At 45.0% G+C, this 17297-nt stretch overlaps 1 protein-coding gene across 2 annotated transcripts in view; it reads left to right on the forward strand.

The window, feature by feature from the left end:
* Nucleotides 1–1071: 1071 nt before the first annotated feature.
* The window catches only part of ttc6 (tetratricopeptide repeat domain 6), a 649897-nt gene continuing 633671 nt past the window's right edge, over nt 1072–17297 (forward strand). For both annotated transcript variants that reach the window (XM_086003340.1, XM_086003341.1), the window contains exon 1: nt 1072–1368. The gene's annotated coding sequence lies outside the window, so the exon portion shown is untranslated. The remainder of the gene's footprint in view (nt 1369–17297) is intronic.

A 17297-nucleotide genomic window follows, 5' to 3' on the forward strand; every position in this document is an offset into this window, starting at 1 on the left:
CCAGTCCTGGATGAGCCACCATTTCCTCCATGTACACATTGGGAAGACTGAATCCATTGTCTTTGACCCCACCACAAACTCAGTTCCCTAGCCATCAATTCCATCCCCCTCCCTGGGCACTGTCTTAGATTAAACCCAACTTTTCACAACCTCGGTGCCCTATGAGACCCTGAGCTGAGCTTCTGACCCCATATCCTCTCTATCACAAAGACCACCTCTGTAATATCCCCCATCTCTGCCTCAGTTTATCTGCTTCTGAAACCCTCATTTATGCTTTTGTTATCTCCAGACTCGACCACTCAATGCTCTTCTTGCAGGCCTCCCATCTTCCACCCTCCATAACTTCAATTTTAAAATTCTCATCCTTGTGTTTAAATCCTTCCATGGCCTCCCCTCTCCCTAGCTCTGTAACTTTCTCCAGCCCTACAACCCTCCAAGAATTCTATGTTCCTCCAATACTGGCCTCTTGCGCATCCCCCACTCTCTTGCCCCACACTTGGTGCCTATGCCTTCAGCTAAGCTCTAAGGTCTGGAATTGTTGCACTTAACCTCTCCGACTCTCCACCTCTCTTTCCGTTAAGATGCTCCTTAAAACTCTTTGACCAAATTTTTAGTCACCTGTCCGAATGTCTCCTTTGGCTTGTTGTAAATGTTTGGCTGATTGTGCTCCTGCAAATCACCTAGGGACATTTTACTCCATTAATGGTGCTTTATAAATGCAAGTTGCTGTTGTTATTGCATACAAAAGTTTGACAACTATAAAAAGGTACATTACATTTTTAGCAGAATTAATTTCAGTCTCATCAACCTGCACATGTGACTGAACAACTACAAAGAAGGGACACCAAAAACTCATTTAAATTAGATTACTGTTATTTGACCTCAATATTGATAATGTTGATTAAAATATCCCTCAGCATAAAAAAATACAATGAAAGCACAATAATTGAAAACAGGAAGGGCCTAATGCCATTTTCACAAATAAACTACCAGCGACTTTTGCTACTGAGTTTAGTTTTACAGAAATGTTGATCTTTTAAAGGTGAATTCGAGTGCAACAGTGAAGAAAGAAGTTACTGGGGAGATTTAAGTTGTGGGACAGACAAAAAGGCCGATGGCCAACTGGGTGACTGAAGCGAATCTGAGTGTTGCAATCGAGGCTTGAGGCGCGGCCTGCAGTTTCCGGTTACTAAGCAACGGCGCCCAACAGTCCCAAGCGACCGCGAGGAGCGAAGCCGAGAGCGGCGGAGAAAGTCACAGGCCATGACAAGCACTCGCTCACTTCACCCTGCTGCGGTCGGTGAGTTGTCCCTGAGCAACAACCTCTCTGCAGAACGTGTGCAGAAAGAAGCATTTAACCGTTTGAAGGTGAGGTAAACCCAGAGCCATTTAAAGACACAGCAACCAATTGAAGGCAGTTGGGTGCAAGAGAATGCAAACTCGAGCCACTTAGAATAATGACTTCAGTCGTTTTAAAAAATGATTCGGTTTGTAACATGTTCAAATCCATAGAAGACTTCATTAACAGTGCCTAGTATGTGACCTTTTAAGTTAAAATCTAGGCCAGTCGTTTTTCAGGAAGGAAAACGGTATTAGCTAAAATAATCGTAGTTTCAACAATAAGATTTGCCTTAATTTGCTGCATTTACAAAATTAAATAGATATCGCAAAGAAGTTACGGAATTTCTCCCTTCCCTGGATTGTCTTCCCGACTCTCATGAAGATGGTGACTCATGCTGGCATGGTTCCACTGACCAAGATTGCGAGTCATACTGCACAAGTCTGGGCATGGGTAGTGAGTGTTGGGCAAGCTATTTGACCATAGAGATCATCACAACCAAACCAAATCCAGCCCTCACCTGACATCCACACAGACATATATTCCACTAGGGTCATTTGAAGGTGAACAAGAGGAAGACACCTGCCTAGTTTTCACTCTCCCAGGGACAGTGAGTTTTTTTGTAGGAATTCTGCTGCATTTTAAAGGAATGTTATTGCCTTCTTGAAGCTTTCTGGGGCATCTTCAGTTCCTTGAACTGACAAACAATCAGCTCAGACACTTCCACGTTGGCTACAAAGACAGTTTGTGTTTCAAAGGATGTATATCTGTTCAATTTCATAAGTTAAAAAATAGTACCAGCAGATGTGTTTGGTCATGTAATTATCTTTGTCATTATGTCCTCCTCTGCCTACTAACTATTTCCTCATCGGAAGACATCCGCAAGCAAAAACTTGTGAATCATGAGTGATTAAATCAAACCAACATTAGTGGAATTTTATAATTTTATTTTAGAACTGCTACTTCAGAAGCTCTTGAAATTGAGGTGGCCCTCAAATTTTGAGATGAAGAACCTGAGATGATCAGCTGCACTTCTGCAACTGCATGAGTGGCCTGTGTGCATTTTAGCGAATCTACAGGCATTGGATGGGCTGATTGGAGAGTCCAGATGTTTTTGATATCCTGAGAGGCTGTACCATCATCTGCTGGGAATTCCTCCACAACAGTCACTGATTTGTGTGACAACAGACACAGTGGCAAGAATGAGATAAATACAACTCTGCCTTGTGATTCTCTCTGGATAATCCCAAACCTATTAAAGTCAAGGGAGCTGGCTTCTTTCACTCTGGAACCCCAGATCACTATTGCAGCAGTCTCAGCATCCATGGGAAAATGCTTTGGTATGGGGGTGATAGGTTCTGCTGCAGATACCCCTGGAGTTGTCACAAGCTTCATGGTGTACTGCAAAACTGCCATGCAAAGCTGAGCAATGTGGCAAATGGAATTTCCACCCAAGCTGCCATCCGCACCATACTACTTGGCACAGTCCCCAATGACTGTAGCAATGCTCGCTGCTCCAAAAGCATCCTTCTGTGAGGTTGAGATCCCCAGGGCTATCAGTTTAGTAGAGATGTAAGCTGGTCCTTGTACAGCAATTTCCTCCTTCATTACCACCACTACCACCAGCAGTATCTGCTCACTCATACTCTGTGTCGCAGTCTGGTACTCCCCTCTAACTCACTCTTTAAATCTTCCAGGCTGAATGTATCTGACCTGTTACTTGGAAGGAATAGCGTGTAAGAGTGTGTGCTTGGAACATTATTGGGTCCTGTTTTTTTCCCTGTGAAACACCTAGAGTACCAGAGATTACAATAATGTGCTTATGAGCAACCTTTTCATATAGCTTTCATTAGGACTGACATGTTAAACTAGTTCAGCATATGGTTTGGCACAGATGCGTGAATGAGAGAATAGGATAAGAAAGATCAGGAGAAAATTTGCACCTCTCATGGTCCTCCAACTTTTCCATCTCCTCTTGATTGTCAGGGCTTCTTCCTCATGTAATGTTTTGTAAAGTGGATGGTAAATAATATTTCAAATGTTATTATCTGTGAGGTCTGCTTCTTTCAATTTCAATTAAGTTTTCGGACGCCTTATGGATATGAAAGGCGTTATATAAATGGTTTCTTTTGTAAGAAGTTCCCTTTGCCATTATGATGAATAACCTAATCAGTATGAATAACCTAATCTGCTGGAAACAAATTTGCTATGTGTTTATCAATACAAATCATCTAATGGACAGAAAGAGCTCCCTCGATATATCATATATGGAAGAGAATGGGAGATTAAATACAAATTGGCCTTTTTTGTGACAGCAGCAATGTTTGCAACAGGTAGTAACACATCTACCTTTATATTTGTTAGGTAAATCTATTCCTGTACCAAATAATTATTACCATATTTACATATGCTAAACATGGGGGAGGGGAAAACCCTGGGGATCCTGCAGTAAAATAATGAGTGTGAGAGTCATAGAAACAATGAATGTGTGTGTGCATGTGTGTAATGCGCACACATACACATACATTGATGATTAACTTCTCATTTAAAAAAAAAGGTTACAAACCACTCATTTAATGCTTTATTCAGTGTGCTTAAAAACACTTCATTATGATAACCCCTTAAAACAGATCTCCCATTATAGCATTGTCTTGTTACAGGTCTTTTTGTAATACAATTTTTTCATCCGATCGCCTTACGCTGTGCAACAGGCTTCCTGTGCCTGTTTGCACCAGACTTAAAAATTTTCAGCGTAATTGCCTCGCAGTAGATGGGCAATTAGCCCAACTTTTCACCCGCATGTTCATTTGTAGCATTTGTTTATTCAGAACTTGACAGATCACAAGTTCGGGATTTAGCGCATGCGGAAATCGCAAACTTGCAGTCGATTTCAAAGATGGTATGACGGCATACTCAGACCACAAATTCAGGACCAATGTTTTCTTGACTCTGAGTTATAAGGTTCACTCCCTACTACAAATTTGAGTACATAAGCTGACCTTAAAATACAGTACTAAGGGAGTGTTGTATTGTGAGTGTAAGAGCCATAAAAGCTTAAGAAAATACTTTAAAATATTGGTTAAATAGCATAATGCAGTTAATTTACCTGATTGACTTATTGTATTAAGAAACCCCCTATTTTCTTGCTCCAGTAGTATAGTCCGAGACACCCCCTTCATTCTTGCCACAATGGTACAGTCCCTAAGCCACACATGGTATGCAGCCATTTTACAGTTTAAACTCCACGTGGCTGAAGGAGGCAGAAGTTGTGAGGTTTGGAGCAATACAGTTTTTGACCGTGTTCGTTTATACGTGTTTGCTTTGTAATTCCGTTTGTGAAGTGTTATAGTAAACAGTTTAAAAGACAAAGCTACGTTTGGGAACGTTTTATTTCGACACGCGTCTACTCGTTGTTAACAGCCCCACAGCTCAGTGGCTGCCTGTTTGGAAACTAAGAAGCGCCACTACATTAGTCAAAAACTTGCTCCCTAAGAAGGAAAGGACGGAATCGTCGGCGAACGTATACATGAATGGTCACGGAGCCAGACGACAATATAAGAAAGCGAAGGTACAGTGACTGTTACTTGCTTTGTTCATTCTATTGAGAAGCTAAATAAGAGCTGCGGGTAAAATGGCCGAGGCCTTACGGAGCCAGGAGCTTCCCCCAGCCAGAAGGATTGCTGGCCAAAAGAGGGAAATAAAGCTCCCCCCAAAGGCAATGGAAGAGAAGTTACATAGAAGCATAGGTGCAAGGAAGGCTAAATTAGCTCAGATAACTGGAAAAATGAAGATAATTGATCGTCTCATGGAAGATAATGCTAATATTAAGAAAGCTGAAGACATAATGTATTACGATTTCTCCAAGCTGCATGAAGAATTTAATGTACTCAATGAAGATGTATTAGCACTTCTGTCTGAAGAAGAGGGAAACGCTGATCAGCACAACTGGTTTGATCTTAAATCAACCAGCATTAAGGACTATATCAAGGCCACAGAACAGTGGATGTTAAAGATTCGTCAAGATGCTGATACAGCAGAGAAAGATAAAGTTGACGATTAAGTCGGACCAGACGATAGCATTTCAGAGACTTCCGCCAGACCGAGCAAAAATCGAAAAGAAGGTAGCTCTGTTTCTGGACGCAGGTCAGTCGCTTCTACCACAAGCTCGTCGCGACGCATGAGAGAGGAGGTTGAACGGGCGGCGTTGATGGCGCGCGCAACATCTTTAGCGGAGAAGCAAGCTCTTGAACGGGAAGAGGCCCAACTGCAGGTCCAAGAGGCCCAACTGCAGGCCCAACAGGCCCAACTGCAGGCCCAACAGGCCCAGGTGCAGGCAAAGAAAGAACAGCTGGAGATAAAAACAGCTATCGCGGTCTCAGACGCCAGGTTGAGTGCGTATGAAGATTATGAAGGCTCACGGGACGGCGGGAGCGAATACTGCCAGTCAATGTTGTCACATAGAGTTGGATCCAGGGCACCTTCAAGAGTTACAAGAGAGTCCGAAGGCAATCCCCTGGCATTACAGCGTGGAAGAGTGGCCTCTCCACTAACAGGAGCACGTGATACTACCCCAGACGTCAGACGGTCTAGACTAGACCCTGCTGATGACCACCAGAGGCCTGAAGACACAGGGAGAAGCCTATACCGAGTGATGCAACGTCAGAACGAAATTACAGGGATGCTTGTAAAACAACAGAATCTGTTTCGACTCCCTCAAAGAGACATACCAGTGTTCCAAGGCGACCCACTCAAGTATAAGCCCTTCATCAGATCCTTTGAACAAGCCATTGACTCCAAAACAGAGAGCAGCAGTGATAAGTTGTACTACCTGGGACAGTACACCAGTGGTAAACCACAAGACCTGGTCAGAAGCTGTGAACACATGAGACCGGACCGGGGATACATAGAAGCCAGGAAGTTGCTGCAGGAGCACTATGGTAACGAGCTGAAGATAGCCACTGCATATATTGAAAAGGCTACCAAGTGGCCACAGATCAGATCGGAAGACGGAGAGGCATTGAACGCATATGTTCTTTTCCTCATAGGATGTCGCAACACCATGGAGGATGTTGAATTCATGGAAGAGATGGACAATCCTACGACTATGAGAATCATCATCTCTAAGCTTCCTTACAGGATGAGAGAACAATGGAGAAGAACAGCCTTTGAGATAATGGAGAGACGGAAAAGTAGAGCCAGGTTTGCAGACTTAGTGAATTTCATAGACAAACAGGCTAAAATTGCTAGGGACCCATTGTTTGGAAACATCCAGGACGCCAGCCCGACCACCGATGGAAGAGTGAAAGCCAAGCCTGTTGAATCAAAGACTCTCAGGAAAGGTGGTTCCAGGGGAAGCAGCTTTGCAACTATCGTCACTCAGACCGAGGAAGAAAGGCCCCAGAACTCATCTCCCAAAAAGAGCAGCACAGTGACGCCTGCTAATGCCTTTCAGAAGCCATGCTTATTCTGCCAGAAGAATCATACATTGGATTTCTGCAGCGACATCAAAGCACAGCCACATAAGGACAGAATCGAATTCCTGAAGTACAACGGCCTATGTTTTGGATGTCTCTCTCAGGGGTACCTGAGTAGAAACTGTAAGCAAAGAACAACATGCAGAGAGTGCACTCGGAAACATCCCAGTCTGCTGCATATCCATAAAGAAGAACAAGTCTCTAAGAAGAGTGAAGAAAACAATACCGACGAGAAGGTTGTTTCAAGTGCTCTGGTGTCGCTAGAACCAGAGACTTGTGGACTCACTGGGGCCGGTGACAGTGATTGTATTCTTGCCACCGTACCAGTAAAGATCAAGTCTAAGAGGAGCGAGAAGCTTGTGGAGACTTACGCCTTCATGGATCCAGGTAGTTCAGCAATGTTCTGCACAGAATCACTCATGTGACAGCTGAACGTTAGAGGCAGAAGAACAGAAATCCTATTACGCACCATGGGTCATGAGAAGTCAATGCAAAGTTATATCCTGTCAGACTTAGAAGTGTGTGGACTTGAAGAGAAGGACTTCATAGACCTGCCTAATGTTTTCACACAGAGGGAGATTCCTGTTAGAATAGGGAACTTAGCCCTGCAGAAGGATGTGGATAGATGGCCTTACCTAGAAAAGGTGCGTCTCCCATACATTGAAGCAGAAATTGGCCTATTAATTGGAACCAATGCCTACAAAACTATGGAGCCATGGCAGGTGATAAACAGCAAGGATGACGGACCCTACGCCGTCAGGACAGCCCTTGGATGGGTAGTCAATGGACCGGTAAGGAGAGATGATGGCAACAAGTCGAACAAGGAGGAACGACAAAATGTCACAGTTAATCGCATCTCTATCGCAAGCATTGAAGAGCTGTTGATACAGCAGTTCAACGCAGACTTTTCAGAACGCAGCTGTGAGGAAAAGACAGAGATGTCACAAGAAGACCATCAGTTCATGGATTTGATGACAAGGTCTACACAGTTCATTGATGGCCACTATCACATTGGTTTGCCACTGAGAAGACAGACCGCGAAGATGCCGAACAATCGCTGCATAGCAGAGCAACGCGCCATCAGTCTAAAGAGAAAGCTGAACAAGAACCCCGACTTTCACGAAGACTACAAAGGCTTCATGAGAAACATCATAGCGAAAGGCTATGCTGTAAAAGTGCCCGAGGAACAGTTGAACAGAGACGATGGAAGGGTCTGGTACATTCCTCATCACGGTGTGTATCACCCAAAGAAGAAAAAGATCCGTGTAGTGTTTGACTGCGCCGCCTCATTCAGAGGAACTTCACTGAATGACCAGCTGCTTCAAGGTCCTGATCTTACTAATACCCTCATTGGCGTCTTGACTAGGTTTAGACAAGAGCTCGTTGCCATGATGGCAGACATAGAATCAATGTTCTACCAAGTCAGAATCACTGATGAAGATGCTGATCTTCTGCGTTTCCTTTGGTGGCCAGATGGCGACGTTAGTCAAGCGATGGTGGAATGTAGAATGGCCGTACACTTGTTCAGAGCCACATCATCTCCCAGCTGTGCAAGCTACGCTCTCAGAAAAACTGCAGAAGATGGCAAAGGCAAAGCACCATCAGAGGCTGTGGAGACAATCTTCAGAAACTTTTATGTCGATGACTGTCTGAAGTCCGTGTCAACAGAAGACGATGCCATCGCACTGTCAAGAGACCTTAGAACTCTGTGTTCGAATGGAGGATTCCATCTGACTAAGTGGATAAGCAACAGCAGAGCAGTTCTAGCTTCTATCCCAGAAAAGGAAAGAGCCACTGAAGTCAAAGATCTGGACCTGAGCCACGATGTCCTTCCTATCGAGAGAGCTCTTGGTGTACAATGGTGCATTGAGTCAGACACGTTCAACTTCAGGATAATGGTGAACGAAAGACCATCCACAAGACGAGGGATTCTCTCCGTGGTCAGTTCCATCTACGACCCTCTTGGATTCCTGGCACCACTCATTCTGCCGGTGAAGCTGATGCTACGAGAGCTGTGCAGAGACAAGAGAGGATGGGATGAAGATATCCCAGAAGGTCAAGCTCAGAGATGGCACAGATGGTTGACAGATTTGCAACAACTTTCTAGCTTCAACGTCAGTAGATGCATCAAGCCCGTGAGTTTTGGAGTTACAAAGACGGCTCAACTACATCATTTCTCGGATGCCAGTGAGGACGGCTATGGCACGGCTACTTACCTCTTGCTGACAAATCAACAGGGCCAGAAACATTGTGCCTTCCTCATGGGGAAATCCAGGGTGGCTCCGCTGAAGCAGGTCACCATCCCGAGACTGGAGTTGACGGCAGCGGTTGTTGCAGTTAAAGTTGACCAGGCGATGCGGAAAGAGTTACAGCTCCCACTAGAAGAATCTGTCTTCTGGACGGATAGCACGACGGTGCTGAAGTATATAGAGAATGAGAAGATACGCTTCAAGACCTTCGTAGCAAACAGAATCTCATCCATTAGAGAAGCTACACAACCATCTCAATGGAGGTATGTAAACACCTCATTAAACCCAGCAGATCAAGCCTCACGGGGATTGAAGGCTGAAAACTTCATGAGGAGTGAAACTTGGATACAAGGCCCAAGTTATCTGCTGGAAACAGACAGATCATGGCCAGAAAGACCAGATATGCCAAGTCAGATTGCTGAAGACGACGTCGAAGTCAAGAGATCAGTCACAGTAAATTTCATAACTTTACAAGAGAACTTTGACACAGTGAACAAGCTTGTTAACCATTTCTCAGGATGGCACCAGTTGAGGAAAGCAGTTGCATGGTTTCTAAGGTTGAAAGAGCTGCTGCTACACCTGAGCGGTAAGAGAAAAGAGTACCGAGCCACTATCAGTCAGTCTGAAAGTAACCCCGATAAGCAGAGAATGCTTCTACAGCAGTATATGCATCAGCACAAGACCACATTGACCGTGGAGGATTTGGCCAAGGCTGAGATGGAGATAGTTTGCTTCAGTCAAAGACAAAGATACCCAGAAGAAATCGAAGCTTTACAGCGAAATACTCCAATCAAGAAAGGTAGTCATATCTACAAGCTGGACCCTACACTGCAAGATGGAGTACTGAGGGTGGGAGGGAGACTAAACAAATCTGCTATGCCAGAGGAGGCCAAGCATCCTGCTATCCTTTCTAAGGACCTCCGGGTTGCTACTCTCATTCTTCAGCATATACACCAGAGTATTGGACACAGTGGGAGGAATCACGTGCTTGCGAAGCTAAGACAAAGATACTGGATTCCAGGAGCTAATTCTGTAATAAGAAAAATACTCTCTGAATGCATTGTTTGCAGACGGTTACACGCTAGAGCTGGGGAGCAGAAAATGGCAGACCTGCCTGAAGACCGTTTGTTACCAGACAAGCCCCCATTTACGAACGTAGGGGTGGACTATTTTGGGCCTTTCGAGGTAAAGCGAGGACGGGGCCTTGTCAAGAGATATGGTGTGCTTTTCACTTGTTTGACCATCAGAGCAGTTCATATTGAGGTGGCACACACGCTTGACACTGATTCCTGTATTAACGCCTCACGGCGCTTTGTCTGTAGAAGAGGTCAGGTGTCCATTATGCGTTCTGATAATGGCACTAATTTCGTCGGAGCGGAGAGAGAACTACGGGAAGCTATTGAAGGTTGGAATCGGCTTAAAATACAGGAAACCATGATGCAAACAGGAATTAAGTGGATCTTCAATCCTCCGGCTGCATCCCACCATGGAGGTGTCTGGGAAAGACAGATACGCACCGTAAGAAAACTACTCAGTTCTGTACTGAAGCAGCAAGCGCTCGATGACGAGGGACTCCAAACCGTTCTGTGCGAGGTCGAAGCCATCATTAATGACCGACCGATAACTAAGACATCAGATAATCCCAATGACCTCGAAGCCCTGACTCCGAACCACCTGTTGTTGTTGAAAACACAGCCAGCCATGCCCCCGGGAGTCTTCAAAAAGGAAGATCTGTATGCCCGTCGGAAGTGGAGGCAAGTTCAGTATATGTCAGACCTTTTCTGGACCAGATGGACAAGAGAATACTTACCTCTGCTACAGGAGCGTCAAAAATGGTCCAAAATAAAGAGGAACTTCATTGTCGGAGACATTGTCTTAATCGTGGATGATTCAGCCCCTAGAAATTCTTGGTTGATGGGAAAAATAATTAAGACCATGCCAGACTCCAGAGGCGTCGTTCGTCGCGTTTGTTTGCAAACCAAGACCAGTACCCTGGAAAGACCGATCACAAAGCTCTGCCTGCTACAAGAAGCGGCGTGAAAAGTTCCTGAACGAAAAAAGTGGACACTTTTATATTGTAAATATGTTGAACTCATTAGTTTATGACTCTTAATGTTTGAGTAATTGATATGCTTCATGTGCCTAGTCAATTAGGGGCCGGAATGTAAGAGCCATAAAAGCTTAAGAAAATACTTTAAAATATTGGTTAAATAGCATAATACAGTTAATTTACCTGATTGACTTATTGTATTAAGAAACCCCCTATTTTCTTGCTCCAGTAGTATAGTCCGAGACACCCCCTTCATTCTTGCCACAATGGTACAGTCCCTAAGCCACACATGGTATGCAGCCATTTTACAGTTTAAACTCCACGTGGCTGAAGGAGGCAGAAGTTGTGAGGCTTGGAGCAATACAGTTTTTGACCGTGTTCGTTTATACGTGTTTGCTTTGTAATTCTGTTTGTGAAGTGTTATAGTAAACAGTTTAAAAGACAAAGCTACGTTTGGGAATGTTTTATTTCGACACGCGTCTACTCGTTGTTAACAGCCCCACAGCTCAGTGGCTGCCTGTTTGGAAACTAAGAAGCGCCACTACAGTGAGAAGTACACTTCATTTCAACTTTGTCCATAGAATTTACTTTTGATGGTGCAGAATTAGGTAGGAGCAGGTCAAAGGATGACATCTATGGTAAATGAAGAACTGAAGAGGACAATGTTAGTGATTTTGTGCCACTGCATTGTCCTCATGTGGGTAGAACTGCAAGTGAATTGGGCAGTTCAGGCACTTAGGTTAAGATCTTGTCTGAGAGCCTGACATTCTACTGTGTTCCTGGCTGTAAAAGTGTTTCAGTGGGGATGTATTTCAAAGTCATTGTCAGTGTTCTGCTCTACTCTTGTCTGTGGGTGAGCCTCTTTCTTCACCTGCTCCATGGATAATCCTCTCTAGCTGACAAGGTTGAGACAAAATTGATCTTGAAGACCCTGGCGGGATTGCCTTGTTGTAATACACTCTCTGATCTGTCCAGGCAAATGAAGCACTGCTTCTTTGAGGCCTATAGTATGCTCAACAATGATCCTAGGGGCTGCTTGGGTCTCATGTCTTTGTACATTCGATGTTCATAGCTGTTGCAAGGATGCCATGAGCCAAGGCTAAAAGTGTTGGCTTGGTCTTCCAGGAGCATTTACCAGTCTGGCTTCTCCTTCAATGAACCCAGGCACTTAAGATTTCCTTAAAGTAAATAAATCATGACTGACACCTTGGAAGTGGTTATTGAGCTGCATTATCTTGTGTTGCTGGTCACTGGCACATGGACATTTATGAAGTTGAGCCCTTGCGGTTCATGAATGCCATTGTATTATGTAGGACCCAGATGGCTATGTGGTGCCATCAATAATGGCTTGGATTGGACTTTGGAGAATCCTGTGATGTGGAAGGGTTGCATTGTGCTTTCATTCTGCTGCTGCTTTTTCACAGGGACATTGCTTTCCCTGATGAGCAAAGTTTCAGTGATCTACTTGTTTCATCTATGCACTGCTGATTGACTGATGGTGTTTCTATCTGTAGTAGCTTGGAAGAACCTTGTGGTATAAAAGTTCAGGTTGTGGTGACCTTCAATGCCTCTAACAGTGCTGTCTATGTGGTTGGTATAGTCTGTAGGCCAGGTTGTAGCAGATGGCACAATGTCACTGCTTCCATGATGAAGCGGAACATGCTAGGCAATTCTTCTCCGACTATCCTAGGAGGTGCCTGGGTCTGTACACATAGCTCCATGTAGCACTTTTTAGTTGAGAAAGGTCTTTCAGTACTAGACCAATGAGGTACTTAATTGTTTTTGATGCGTAACAGAACTTGAAATGTTGAAGTGATAAAAGCCACTCCCAGTTGTGAAAGCAGTTTTTCTAGGAGGCAGTTCCATTTCTTGAAAACTTGTGTATATATACAAAAACACTGATTTGTTGGTGAAACAAGTGGCATTCATATAGGCTTAGCTAAAGACCAGCCTCAGGCAACCTTCCAAATACCCCCCAGAGTCTTATTGCTGAAATCCTTGGCATTAAAAATGATGGTATCTAGATATACTCAGCATGTTGGCCAAGAAAAATGAAGTGTTCAGAAATCAATAGTGCATTACAGAATAAATGGCATAACTGTGAACTGATAATGGCACTCCCAGTAGTGAAAGCATAATTTGGTTGAACTCCCTCATCTATTCCCAATTGCCACTGGGATAAATGCTTTATGAAAATGAACAGGAACCAAATGAATACATAGAATCAGCAACTTGTGGAAATAGATGCAGTGCTGTTAATTTTTTATAGTCAATACAACAGTATGTCGTGAACTGAGGTTGATTCTTGAGTGTCTATTCAGGATCCTCACGAATGAGGGAATTCCCATAGTAAACCTGATATTCTACCCTGGCTATCCATGGCCATATATAGCCGCGATTTTATGAACCTTGGCGGGTCCGTGGCGGGCGATGTCAGTGACGGGTCCGTGGCAGGCGATGTTGGTGGCGGGTCCCGACCCCGCTGCTGTCTCTATCCCGGCCTCTGAAATGAATTTCCCGAGATTGGGCTTGTTAAGCCTGCCCAGCGCGTTTGCTGGCCAATTAGAGGAAGCGGGTCTAGTGACATAATTTGAGGATGCGTCATCAGCTGGTTTCCTTAAAGGGACCATGGCCAAATTAATTTTGACATTTGTGCTGTCAGTGTTCTACAGCATTGAGGTGCTGACCAGCACTGCACAGAGGTCCAGGGCTGCACCCAAGCTCTTCCATGCCTCCCTCCATATGCTTATGGAGGGAGTCATAGCACACAGTAAGGTCCTCTTCCCTTCCCATGTGCAGAAGAGACTTCCCCAGGATGCCAACACAGCCTAGTTGCACATTGCAGAGGAGGGCACAAGCAAGGATGTGGTGAGGAGGGCCTGGGTGCAGTGTCGCAAATGTTTCAATGATCTCAGTAGATGACGAAACGTTAGTAAAGAGCCACACTCAACCTCATCTTGCTGTGCCTCTCATCACATTCCCATCACTCTGCCTTCCCTATCCTACTCCTGCACATCCTTACACCAACTTACCGTGCACCTCCACCCATCCCTCTGTGCAGTGCTGAGGGAGTGCTGCACTGTCGGAGGTGTCGTCTTTCGGATGAGATGTTAAACTGAGGCCCTGTCTATTATGTCCGTGTATAATTGAGACACGGACTGCAGGAGTTGATTATAACAAGTCTTTACTGAATGGAGACAACTTGGAAACTGAAACTACAGAAGCCTGCTAGGGCCTTTTATACAGGGGTGGTCACTGCCGGTACTGCAGTCTGAGACCAGTTATTCCCTTAAAGGTACATACACAACAATTCCTCCCCTTTTAGATAAACAGTACATAACATTCATTTAACAACTAAATAATAACTAATTACAATTACAATTACGGTTGCTAGATACATTGGTTGAAGTTAAGCAATTATAAGTTCAGTCTTTGAGGAGGCTTCCTGATTCTGTCTGGATAACGCCTCTTTGGGATATCAGGTTCTTCTAGCAAGGTTGCGTCGGGATCAATGTCGTTGTTTGGTTCGTCTGCTTCCAATATCACTGATTCTGCGGTAGATGCAATTGGTACTTCGGTTTCATCGCCAGGTGTATCAGATCGTGGTGTGGAGTTGACGCTTTCCAGTGACTCTAGAATCTGGTCAGCATGGCGTCTTACAATGCTCTCTCCAACGTCCACGGTATACTGCTGTGTACAGATCGTTCCTGGCTGCCATTTCTCTGTGCGGTAGTCCCGGGCCAAAACTGGTTGACCTATCTTAAAACTCCTGGTCGGCCTTTCATTCATATTCTGAAACTGCCTGTTCTCCACATCTCTTCTGACGTTTGGTTTAACCAAATCCAAGCGGCATCGTAGTCTTCGATTGAAGAACATCATGGCTGGAGTTTGGTTGGTAACCGCATGTGTCGCATTCCGGTAGGCAAACAAGAAGTTATCCGCCTTGTGTTGCAGGGGTATATCTTCATTACACATTGCCTTGATAGCCTTCTTGAATGTTTGAACAAACCTCTCGGCCAATCCATTAGTGGCTGGATGATATGGGGCGGATGTGTAATGCTTAACACCATTGTTCTTTAAGAACCTCCGGAACTCTTCAGACACAAACTGTGGTCCATTGTCAGAGCAAATCTGTTCAGGCAGCCCATTCCTGGCGAATATGGTTCGTAAGACTGTGATAGTTTTTTCCGTGGTGGTTGAGGACATTTTTATTACCTCTGGCCACTTTGAATGTGCATCCACCCCAATTAAAAACATCGAGTCCATAAAGGGACCAGCAAAATCAATGTGCACCCTTTGCCATGGAGATGAGGGCCACTCCCATGGATGTAGAGGGGCTTGTGGTGGGGTGTTTTGGACCTTCTGGCATCCTGTACAGCTCTTGGTCATCTCTTCGATTTCTCTATCAATTCCCGGCCACCACACAAACGCTCTGGCTAAGTTCTTCATTCTTACCCCTCCCAGATGACCCTCATGAAGCTCATTGAGCACTCTATCCTTCAATTTGGGTGGAATTACTACTCTGGATCCACACATCAAGGTTCCTCTGCACACTGACAGCTGTTCTCTTCTCGGCGAGAATGCTGGCAGCAGTGGTTCGCCATGTGCTGGCCATCCCTTCACCGTTAAATCATAGACCCAGGAGAGTGTCGGGTCATTTCGTGTTTCCTTTTCTATGTTTGCATTCGTCACAGGGAGACATTCGACTATAGTCGAGTGGAATAACTCCACTGGATCCACTGCCAGTTCTTCTTCCACCGTCGGCAACAGTAGGCGCGACAATCCATCAGCATTCCCATGCTGTTTAGTTCCTTTGTACTCGATGTCATATTGGTGTGCCCCTAGGAAAAGGGGCCACCTCTGTAGCCGTTGTGCCGTCATTATCGGTACGCCCTTCTGAGGGTTGAAAATGGAGATGAGAGGTTGATGATCAGTTAGTAGAGTAAATTTCTGACCGTGCAGGTAGTGATTGAACTTCTTCACCCCCCACACCAGGCTGAGGGCCTCTCTGTCGATCTGGGCGTAGTTACGCTCGGCTGAAGTTAATGAGCGTGACGCAAAAGCTATCGGCCTCTCTGAGCCATCAAGGAATTTATGTGACAGTACCGCCCCAACACCGTAGGGAGACGCATCACACGCCAGTCTTATCGGTAGTGATGGGTTGTAGTGAGCCAATACTTCTCTTGAAGTGATTAGGTCCTTACTCTTCTGAAAGGCCCGCTTACATTCATCGCTCCATTTCCATGCTACTCCCGTTCGTAGTAGGGCGTTCAGTGGATGCAGAATTGTGGACAAATTCGGCAATAACTTATGGTAGTAATTCACCAATCCGAGGAATGACCTCAGTTGCGACACATTTTCAGGCGCTGGAGCCTTAACTACCGCTTCAATTTTGTCAGGGGACTTATGCAACCCCTCTTCATCAATCACGTGGCCACAATACGATATCTGTTTCTTAAAAAACTCGCACTTAGGGTGATTGGCTCATAACCCATGTTCACGTAGTCGAGTGAGCACCTGCTCTAGGTTGGCAAGGTGTTCACTGTCATCTTCACCTGTCACTAGGATGTCGTCCAAGTAACACTGAGTCCCCGGAATCCCTTGCAGGACTTGTTCCATCGCTCTTTGCCATATCGCCGGAGCTGATGCTACTCTGAATACCAGTCGATTATACTGGTAAAGACCAGCTTGTGCTAGGTCAATTTTTGTAAAACGCTTCCCTCCGGATAGTGAGGCGAAGATATCTTCTATCCTTGGAAGAGGATATTGTACTGTGTGAAGGACTGGGTTCACCGTCACCTTGAAGTCCCCACAGATGCGAACCTTCCTTGGCTCCTGAGACTTATTGTTTAATGTTTTCTTCATGACCGGAACGATGGGTGTCGCCCACTCACTCCAGTCTACCTTAGATAACACGCCTGCCTTCTCCAGATTCTCCAGCTCCGCCTCGACGGCTGGGCGAATTGCATATGGTACCGGTCTTGCTTTGAAAAACTTGGGAATTGCATTCTCCTCTATTTTTATCGAGGCGGTTACGCCTTTAAGCGTGCCCAGTTCTTGTTGAAATACCTCTTTGGCGTCAGCTAAGATTGTTGACGATCGCCCAGGAGTGACGTCGTCATCCTTTTTACCAGCCACCGTCAGTGCCTGAATGGAGTGCCAGTCTAAACTTATCTTTCTGATCC

This window comes from Somniosus microcephalus, chromosome 12, assembly GCF_052327205.1.
Source record: "Somniosus microcephalus isolate GS21.2 chromosome 12, FLI_Smic_1.0, whole genome shotgun sequence".
Classification (NCBI taxonomy): Eukaryota; Metazoa; Chordata; class Chondrichthyes; order Squaliformes; family Somniosidae; genus Somniosus; species Somniosus microcephalus.